At 47.3% G+C, this 8,815-nt stretch overlaps 1 long non-coding RNA gene across 1 annotated transcript; it reads left to right on the top strand.

Annotated features, from left to right (window-relative positions):
• Nucleotides 1-1,661: 1,661 nt before the first annotated feature.
• Nucleotides 1,662-6,774, top strand: LOC112250127. The gene is made up of 3 exons (XR_002953494.2): nt 1,662-2,013; nt 4,563-5,664; nt 6,641-6,774. It is a non-coding gene; the product is annotated as an uncharacterized LOC112250127 (long non-coding RNA).
• Nucleotides 6,775-8,815: the final 2,041 nt, after the last annotated feature.

The following is an 8,815-nucleotide window of genomic DNA, read 5'->3' as shown; positions in this document are numbered from 1 at the left end:
ATTATCGATGTCTCAATTCCATCACTGTGGGTTTTAGTTACCCACTACCTCTCATCGCTACGGCGGTGGAATCATTTCACGGGGCGCGATTCTTCACAAAACTGGACCTCAGGAGTGCGTATAATCTGGTGCGTATTCGGGAGGGAGATGAATGGATGAGTGGAAAACCGCGTTTAGTACCACATCTGGCCATTATGAGTACCTCGTCATGCCGTACGGGTTAAAGAATGCTCCAGCCATCTTTCAATTCTTCGTCAACGAGATTCTCAGAGACCTGAGCGGAAAGGGTGTGGTGGTGTATATTGACGATATCTTGATCTACTCCGCTACAAGCGCTGCGCATGTGTCTCTGGTGCGCAAGGTTTTTGGGCGACTGCTGGAGCATGACCTGTACGTGAAGGCGGAGAAATGTGAGTTTTCCAAACGAGTCGTTTCCTTCCTGGGTTATCACATTTCCACCTCGGGGGTGGTAATGGAGGGTGACCTCGTCAAAGCCATGCGTAATTGGCCGACTCCGACCATGGTAAAAGAGGTGCAGCGATTCTTAGGGTTTTCCAATTACTACCGGAGGTTTATCCTGGGATTTGTCCAGATAGCGGCTCCTATTACCTCACTGCTGAAGGGGAGGCCGGTGCGTTTGCAGTGGTTCAGCAGAGGCGGACGGAGCTTTCCATCGTTTGAAGGCGCTGTTTACCTGACGCGCCAGTGTTTGCGCATCTGGACCCTTCTTTGGCGTTCATAGTAGAGGTGGATGCATCCGAGGCTGGGGTTGGAGCCGTGCTCTCACAGCGCTCGGGTACGCCACCGAAGCTCCGCCCCTGTGCTTTTTTTTCGAAGAAGCTCCTCGGGCCAGCAGAGCGGAAATTAAGCGTTTTTCCTGTGAAACTTCTGCTCTCTGCGCCTGACTCCACACCCATCACAACCCACTAATTATCTCAGCCAATCATAGCTAGTGGGAAGGCTAATTTATTTTTCTGTGTCTTAACCAAAAAAGGCTCATAATTTAACAATTGTATTGGTATTTACAGATGGCATACAAGTTTGTTATTAAGATACATGAAAGTTCAAGAAGGCATTTCTGCCCCAAAATAACGCATTTTGAAGAAAAAAAATGTTTACGTTCAAACGTCTCTCCTGTGAAGTCGTGTGTGTGACATACGCCTTGTTTCCTGAATCGGGTCACAAATATAATGTGAACAGGAATGGTCATGAAATGACCAACATGGACTGATGTCCCCTTCTGGGATAACCTAATTAACTATTTAATACGGTGATGATCAAGTAATAAATCATTATTATGTGTATTCATTTTTCCTGTAATAAGTATTTTTGGGACAGTGTAGCCTATTGAGGACCAAGCTCTGGGAAGAGTAATGTAGACTACAAAATGCATAGGCTAAATTCTGGAAGGAATAGGCAGCAGGCCTGGGCTATTTCCATAACATTATCTATTGAACGTTTATTATAGTATCAACCTATGGTGTGGGAAGACAGTTAAAAACCTATCCCAGACAACCAAGGGAATGTGGCAGAGGAAACCAGGGTCCCCATTGGGAAACGACGGTATAGAAACCCAAATACCATGGCGTGAAGCAATCAATGGCGTCCATGTCAATGATCAATTAGCACGCGGTCGACCACACGTATCCCACTACCCTTGCGCTGCCCGCACACCCATCTCTCTCCCCCCCATCTGGTGTTCTCACAGGCTCCCAGCGGCTGGCCCGGGCACTTCTCATTAAGGAGTTATGTGTAACACAAACAAACCCGCTATCCCAGAGTGTTTATCTCATGGCACAGAGCGCTGTGTGCCCGCACATCAAAGACTGTGGGAACAGACGACGCTCGGCACAGCAGCTGCAATGAGATCCTGTACACACCCTTCCTGTTTGCCACGGTCTACCTCGGAGCTATTATTTTCCCAACAGCCCCACGACAAAATCCCCCCTACTGCTGTGGCTACCGTACCACTCCCACCGCCACCTCCCCGGGCCGCACCGTGTCTTTCCAGAGGTTGGTGTTTCAGATACCCGCTGTGATATCTTGCGCTGGCTGGCATTCTTCTCTCAGGGTGCTGGGGTGATAGATGCTTGATCAGAAGTTAATTAGCAATGTCAATTGAAAGTATGTGCTTCCATGCAGAAAGTAATTGGTATTAATTGGGAATTAATTATTTACTATCTGAAAACTACTTTGCAGAGGAAGATTTGTAGAATAGATTTACAACTAATTGAAAAGCACACAAAGCTATCTTTATGTTATTGCCTGTACAAAATAACAAATATTGGTGCCGTAAAAACAACAAACAAACATTAATTTATGTTCTCTTATTCATCACATTGTTTAAGTATTAGTGATCTCCAATGTCTGACTTCAATTGCAAGCTCTTTGGTTACCTTCATTGCAATTTGAAGAATGCATTACGAGAGGTTACAAGGCAGGTAATATCTATGTCCAGTGACAACAACATCACAGCTCAGGGGATGTGTTTATGTGTTTCCCGTGGGAGGTCTGTGTGACCTCTGCCCTGACCACCCTCTGGGGAGGCCGCGTTTCCTGAGTGTGATGGTGTGTGGCAGGTTGTTTCTTCATACAATTGTACGATCTCACACAGTGTCTTCCAATGGAACAGACAGGGGGCTGCAAACAAACCAATCAGTTTGATCTATGTGTCTAAACTGTGTGACATCAACAGGTAGCACAAGAAATACACAGAGTTAAATCAAATGACAAAAAAGGAGTCCATAACCCCATGTTCAGACATTTTTCTTCCACATCTTCACAATAAATAGATTCAGGAAGTTCGTCTTTTTCAGGACCTGATACAGTAGGTCTTAACTAAGACGGTTATCTTCCTTTGTGCACAGAAAATGAAAAACAGTGAGGACAAAGTCCATTGGGAGAGAATACAAGTAGGCTGGGATATAAAAGTGGCATTTTAGATGAGAGGAGTCTTGTTTCAGATATCAAACACTTACAGTCTGCAGGGTTACTTCAAATTTGTTCTTTTGGTCAAGGGCCTCTGATCTTAAAACATGAAAGCCATGTGCAGGCTGTGTGGGCGGTGTGTGTATTAACGTACTTGCATGTGTATGTACGTGTGTGTGTGTGTGTGTTTGTGTGTGTGTGTGTGTAAGGTGGTTACTGGCACCTGCTCTGCCAACACTGCTGGCTCTCACCAAACCAGCCCTAAATTTCCATCTCAAAGGGACAAGTTGAACAAAAAAATACATATTTTCTGCCTTTGGGATCAGATTTGCTGGTAAACGAAAAGGGGCCCAATTTGTCCATTATACCAACCATTCTGACTACATCCTCCCATCAGAGAAGAAACCAGAGCCATAAGACAAAGCTAGGTAGGAAATAAAAATCATGATGGGGAGCTAGCTGGATGTGATGCAGGATATGAGGTCATGGATGTGTGGACGCATCCACTCTGGGTCCAGTAAACAGTCCTGCTCTGAGAAGTGCAGAAGCCATGACATATTTCAAGAGCAAGCTTCCCTTCCATGGTCATTCATCTCAAACTGCAGTGGGTAGATATGACAGCCTTGCCTAACCCGCCATTCCACCCTGCTGGGCTTTCTTCTCTGTGGAAAAGGGTTTCATTGGGGGTAAAGAGACACAAAATAATCTCTACACTGCCCTTTCGTAGTGGGTACATTAGATCACATTATCGTGATCTGTGCTAATATCTGTCTGTTTGAGTTCTCAGCCAGGCCAGTGGAGTGGTCACTCAGTGCCGGTGAGGAGGGGACCTTCTCTTAACCCCGCACGGTCCGTTCCCTACAGGCCTTGGCCATTGCCTGGCCCGGACCCTAGAGCACACTAAGGCCCCTGTGTGTGTCGTGCCAGCCCTCTGTCACCGCCCGTTATTTACTCTGTCCCTTTGGCAGTCAGGTCCTGTCAGGTTACAGTCTGGGAAAGAGGAGAGGCTGTGGCTTCGTCTTCATCGGTGGACCTGAACCAAGACCAGCAACCAGATCCACGACAGGAAAACAAAGAGCGTGGTTACGAACAATTGCAGCGACGGCCATTGGCTTGGCGCCGCAGTCACACAGGGCTGCAGCACGTCTCTGGGCAGCCAGCTTGGGTCCCATGGACTTCTCTAACTACCAGTTAACCCCCCACAGATGTTTGGTCAATAAGAAGAATAGAGTGTGCCATTATGCCTCATAGATTTGTCAGCTTATCCTGTTGACCGGTCTAACAATGGGCAGCCACTTCCAGGTCCATTCACTGCCCAAGTTTCACTGAGATCACATAAATAGATTATTCCAAGAGGCCACTAAACTTCTGGTCCCATATCCTTTTATGAGGTAAGCATGGCTGGTCAATACTTTCAACAGAAACAAATTGACAGATAAATCATTCACGCTATCTACAATCAAGCCATTATTGTGTGAGTGGACGATGCTTCTGCAGGGAAGGGTCATTTATATGATAAAACAGAACCAAGTCCTCTTTTAAGATGACTTTAAAGACTTTTGAATATTCAAAAATGGCCTTGACGTCTAAGTAGAAAAACTGAATAGTTGTTTTTGTTTTCCTTTCCTTCCCAGGTCAGTTTCTCATACAGGGTGAAAAATCCTCCTAGTCCAGGCACGTGATATCTGCCAGCCCAGTGGGAAAGAGCAGAGCAGTGTGTATCTGGGAGTTATCGGGGACACCTTTCTCTCTCCCTGCGTCTATCTGTGGTGGTTGTTGTGAACGGCCTCAGATTCCTCTGGGTGCTCTGCGGGCCCGTTGATGACAGGTATTTTCCAGGCCTGGGCCTCTGCAGCCACAGCTGTCCCTCCCAGTGTTTCCCGCGCTGAGTGTGTGAAGAGGAGCTGGACGTGTGGGTGATCGGGGGCCTGCTGGCACCCGGCCGCCCCCTTGGCAACCACCACGCGCCCCGATAAGGGAGCTGACCCCACTGTTGTCACATTCTTCCAGAGATTATCCATGGTGGTTGGGGCAGAATGTACTGGGCTGCCTGGGTATAGAGAGCCAGAGAGGAGGGGCAAGGGTCAAGCACGTGTGGTAGTAGTGCCCTTCAGGTCTTATCACTGATAAGCTGTAGCGCTTTAGTGTCTTCCCAAAAGTGATGGGGGACCGTGAAAAGCCCATCTTGAATTAGAATGGCATTAATCTCAAGACTGGCCTGAAACAAAGGTCCATTCCCATGATGCAGCTGGGCTTCAAGAAATGTTGGTCATATGGGAATTGCTATTGCTTCCTATGATATTTATCTTGTACTTGCATTTGGTAAATGCACTGTTAAAATAAAGTGTTACCCACACATCAATGACCATAGTTCCCATCCATATCACTCATCACAAACTCCCTGCACAGTGTGTGAACACAACCTTATTGCCATTTCACAGGCATCCTTCATAGTGGAAGAAAACACAGTGATAGGGCAACATGGGGCACAGCCCATAACAACAATATTTAGCATTGTTTATCAGGAGCCAGTGACCGGCTGTATCAGTGTTGTGACTCTAGCGGGTCTTGCCCTGATAGTATCCGGCTGAGAGCTGCTTCCTGGACAGCCTTGTGGCTCCTCAGGGCCAGCGGGTCTACACCCACCCCAAGGAGAGATGGCTGTCTGGGTGCTGGAGGGGAGAGGTCAGTCTGGAGACACTGAACACACTAGGACGTCTGTGAGAAATCTCTTGCGTAAGAAAACTTAGCTACTCAGTTGCCTATTCAATTCTGTACTAATGGTATTGGTTATTTCGGACTTTCCGAAGTTCAAACAAAGTGTGCACGTGTGTGTTGTTGGGGGTCAAAATGTACTCCCATGAACGACAGTGGTACACTAGAATACTATGGGGAAGGGTCAGTAGTTTCAAAGTAGTTTAAAAGCATATCTCTTTACCAGACCAGTGAGACCACCAGTGTTGACCCATCATTCAGGGCAGGTGGGGAAGAGCCCTACCTGTTTTGTTTTGAGCCACACATTGTTTTGCAAAAATAAATATATATCTATACATATTTGCAAACAATGTAAAAAAAAATATATATAATTCAGTTAATAAAGCTGCATACACACATAGCTCCAAAATGCAGGTGTTTCAGCCTAGCTCAGTGCTTTCTGTGGTGGTGGGGCGAGCCAGCAGAAAATAGGAGCATTGTGCCGTGATTGGCTCAGTGTTCTGTCACTCATGGGGACAGTACATCATCGCCAAATTTAAGTCCTTAGTAAGGGTAGACATCCAACATATCAGCCCTTTGGATCATGCCATAGAGTTATATTACATGTGCCCTTCCAAGAAGACTCAAGGTCATTGGCCACAGATAAAATGACGTCAAATCGCGTTATATGTACATTAGCTTTGATTGGACTGATCATGTCAACATCATACTTTCAAAATCTTAGCTAGCAGTCATCATCATGAATCAAGTCACAAACAATCTACTGGCAAATCCTTTTTATTCCTTGTCATACGAAGAGAAATAAGGAAGGGAAAATATAGATAAAATGTATTGGTGCTCATCGGCCAATGGACATAAAGAGTACTCAACATGTTGGAAATCCCAAATTCAACAATGAGTCGTTTGGAAGTAATCAGTGGCTAACTGCAAGCATTGCAATGCAACCCCTAACTTTAGGCTGCTATTCAATGGAGTGGCTGTGTGTTTTTTTCTCCAGTTTCCACCATAAATCCAGAGAATGCCAGACTTTGAAGACTAAGTTTGATGACAAAATTTCACGACAATGGCCGCCGTGCAATCTTCACAAGGTGAGTCCAAAAATGTCTTGTATGCTGCTGCATAAATTCTATAATATGCAAGGGAGATATGTATACTGTAGCTAAGAAAGTAATACTGTCACGCCCTGACCGTAGAGATCATTTAATTCTCTATGTTTGGTTGGTCAGGGTGTGACTCGGGTGGGAAACTCTATGTTCTGTGTTTCTATGTTTTGGCCGGGTATGGTTCTCAATCAGGGACAGCTGTCTATCATTGTCTCTGATTGGGAATCATACTTAGGCAGCCTTTTTTCCTTTTGTCTTTTGTGGGTAGTTATCTTTGTTAGTGGCCTGTATAGCCATAGTAAGCTTCACGTTCATTTTGTGGTTTTTTGTTTTGTTGGCAACATTTATAATAAAGGAAAATGTACGCCCACCACGCTGCACCTTGGTCCGGTCATTTCCGTGACGATGATCGTGACAGAACTACCCACCACAAACGGACCAAGCGGCGTGGCCGGGAAGAGCAGACAGAATGGACATGGGAAGACATTATGGAAGGAAAGGGATACTGGACGTGGGAGGAGATCCTGGCATGAAAGGATCGCCTGCCGTGGAAGCAGGTGGAAGCAGCGAGGAAGGCGGAGGCAGCTAGTAAAGGGGCCCAACGTTACACAGGGTCACGGCTAGCACGGAAGCCTGAGAAGCAGCTCCAATAAAAAAATTGGGGGGGGGGGGCATACGGGGAGATTGGGGAGTCAGGGTTTAGACCTGAGCCAACCCCCTGTGCTTACCGTGGAGAGCGTGGTACTGGTCAGGCACCGTGTTATGCGGTGAAGCGCACGGTGTCTCCAGTGCGCGTTCACAGCCCGGTGCGCTACATTCCAGCTCCCCGCATTTGACGGGCTAGAGTGGGCATCCAGCCAGGATGGATGGTGCCGGCTTAGCGCCCCTGGCCTCCAGTGCGTCTCTTCGGCCCAGGATATCCTGCGCCGGCTCTGCGCACTGTGTCTCTGGTCCGCATTTGCCGGGCGAAAGTAACCATCCAGCCAGGACGGGTTGTGCCGGCTCTACGCTTGAGACCTCCAGTACGCCTCCACTGCACAGTGTATTCGGTGCCTGCTCCACGCATCAGGCTTCCAGTGTATCTCCCCAGTCCGGTGAGATCTGTTCCGATTCCACGAACCAGGCCAACAGTATCTCTCCCCAGCCTGGTAAGCCTTGTGGCAGCTCCACGCACCAGGCTTCCCATACGTCTCCTCAGTCTGGTGAGACCAGTTACGGCCCCACGTTCGAAGCCTCCAGTGATGATCCATGGCACAAAGCCTCCAGTGATGATCCATGGCACGGAGCCTCCAGTGATGATACATGGCCCGGAGCCTGCAGTGAGGATCCATGACACAACGCCTCCAGCGATGACGGTCTCCAGTCCAGAGCCTCCGGTGACGGTCCCCAGTCTCCGGTGACGGTCCCCAGTCCCCCAGCCTGCGGCGAGGGTCCTCAGTCCTGTGCCTGCGGCGAGGGTCCCCAGTCCGAGGGTCCCCAGTCCGTTGCAAACTTTTTTTGTACAGCTTTGACAGTTGTTCTGATAGTAGTGGTGGCGCTTGGCTTGCACGTGTAAATTCAGCACACACAACATTCTATAATAGAATTGTGTTATGTGAAATGTCAAATTAAAAGCTTATTTAATGCATCAAATAGTGTTATATGACGTGTATCTTTTGTGACATGCAATGTTCAATGTGCCTCACCCTAATAATTTGGTCTATTTTCACCGCTTAATATTGCCTACTGTTCTAACTTGGTGGTGCACATATAGCCTATACCCTGTTTTAGAGAAATGTAATCATCGAATATGATCTTATATCATCGAACAAGATTTACATGCTAAAATCGCCACTGAAGACCCCTGCTGTATCCTGCAGGCCAGGGCAGTGACTTCACAGTGGTCAGGTCAATTTATGTGTGACTTATGACTTCCTCACTCCCAACTGCTAATTCCTTTTACAAATTTACCACGGGAGTCCCTCCAGTGTGCATAGCGCATGCTGCGTGTGTGTGTGTGTGTGTGTGTGCCTTTCCTTCTTTTAGAGGTGAAAACAACAAATCGGACACTCCATGCTGTTCATATGGAC

The sequence above is a fragment of the Oncorhynchus tshawytscha genome, linkage group LG05 (genome assembly GCF_018296145.1).
Source record: "Oncorhynchus tshawytscha isolate Ot180627B linkage group LG05, Otsh_v2.0, whole genome shotgun sequence".
NCBI lineage: Eukaryota > Metazoa > Chordata > Actinopteri > Salmoniformes > Salmonidae > Oncorhynchus > Oncorhynchus tshawytscha.
The sequence above is the reverse complement of the archived record's forward strand: the minus strand, read 5'-3'. Positions and strand labels throughout refer to the sequence as shown.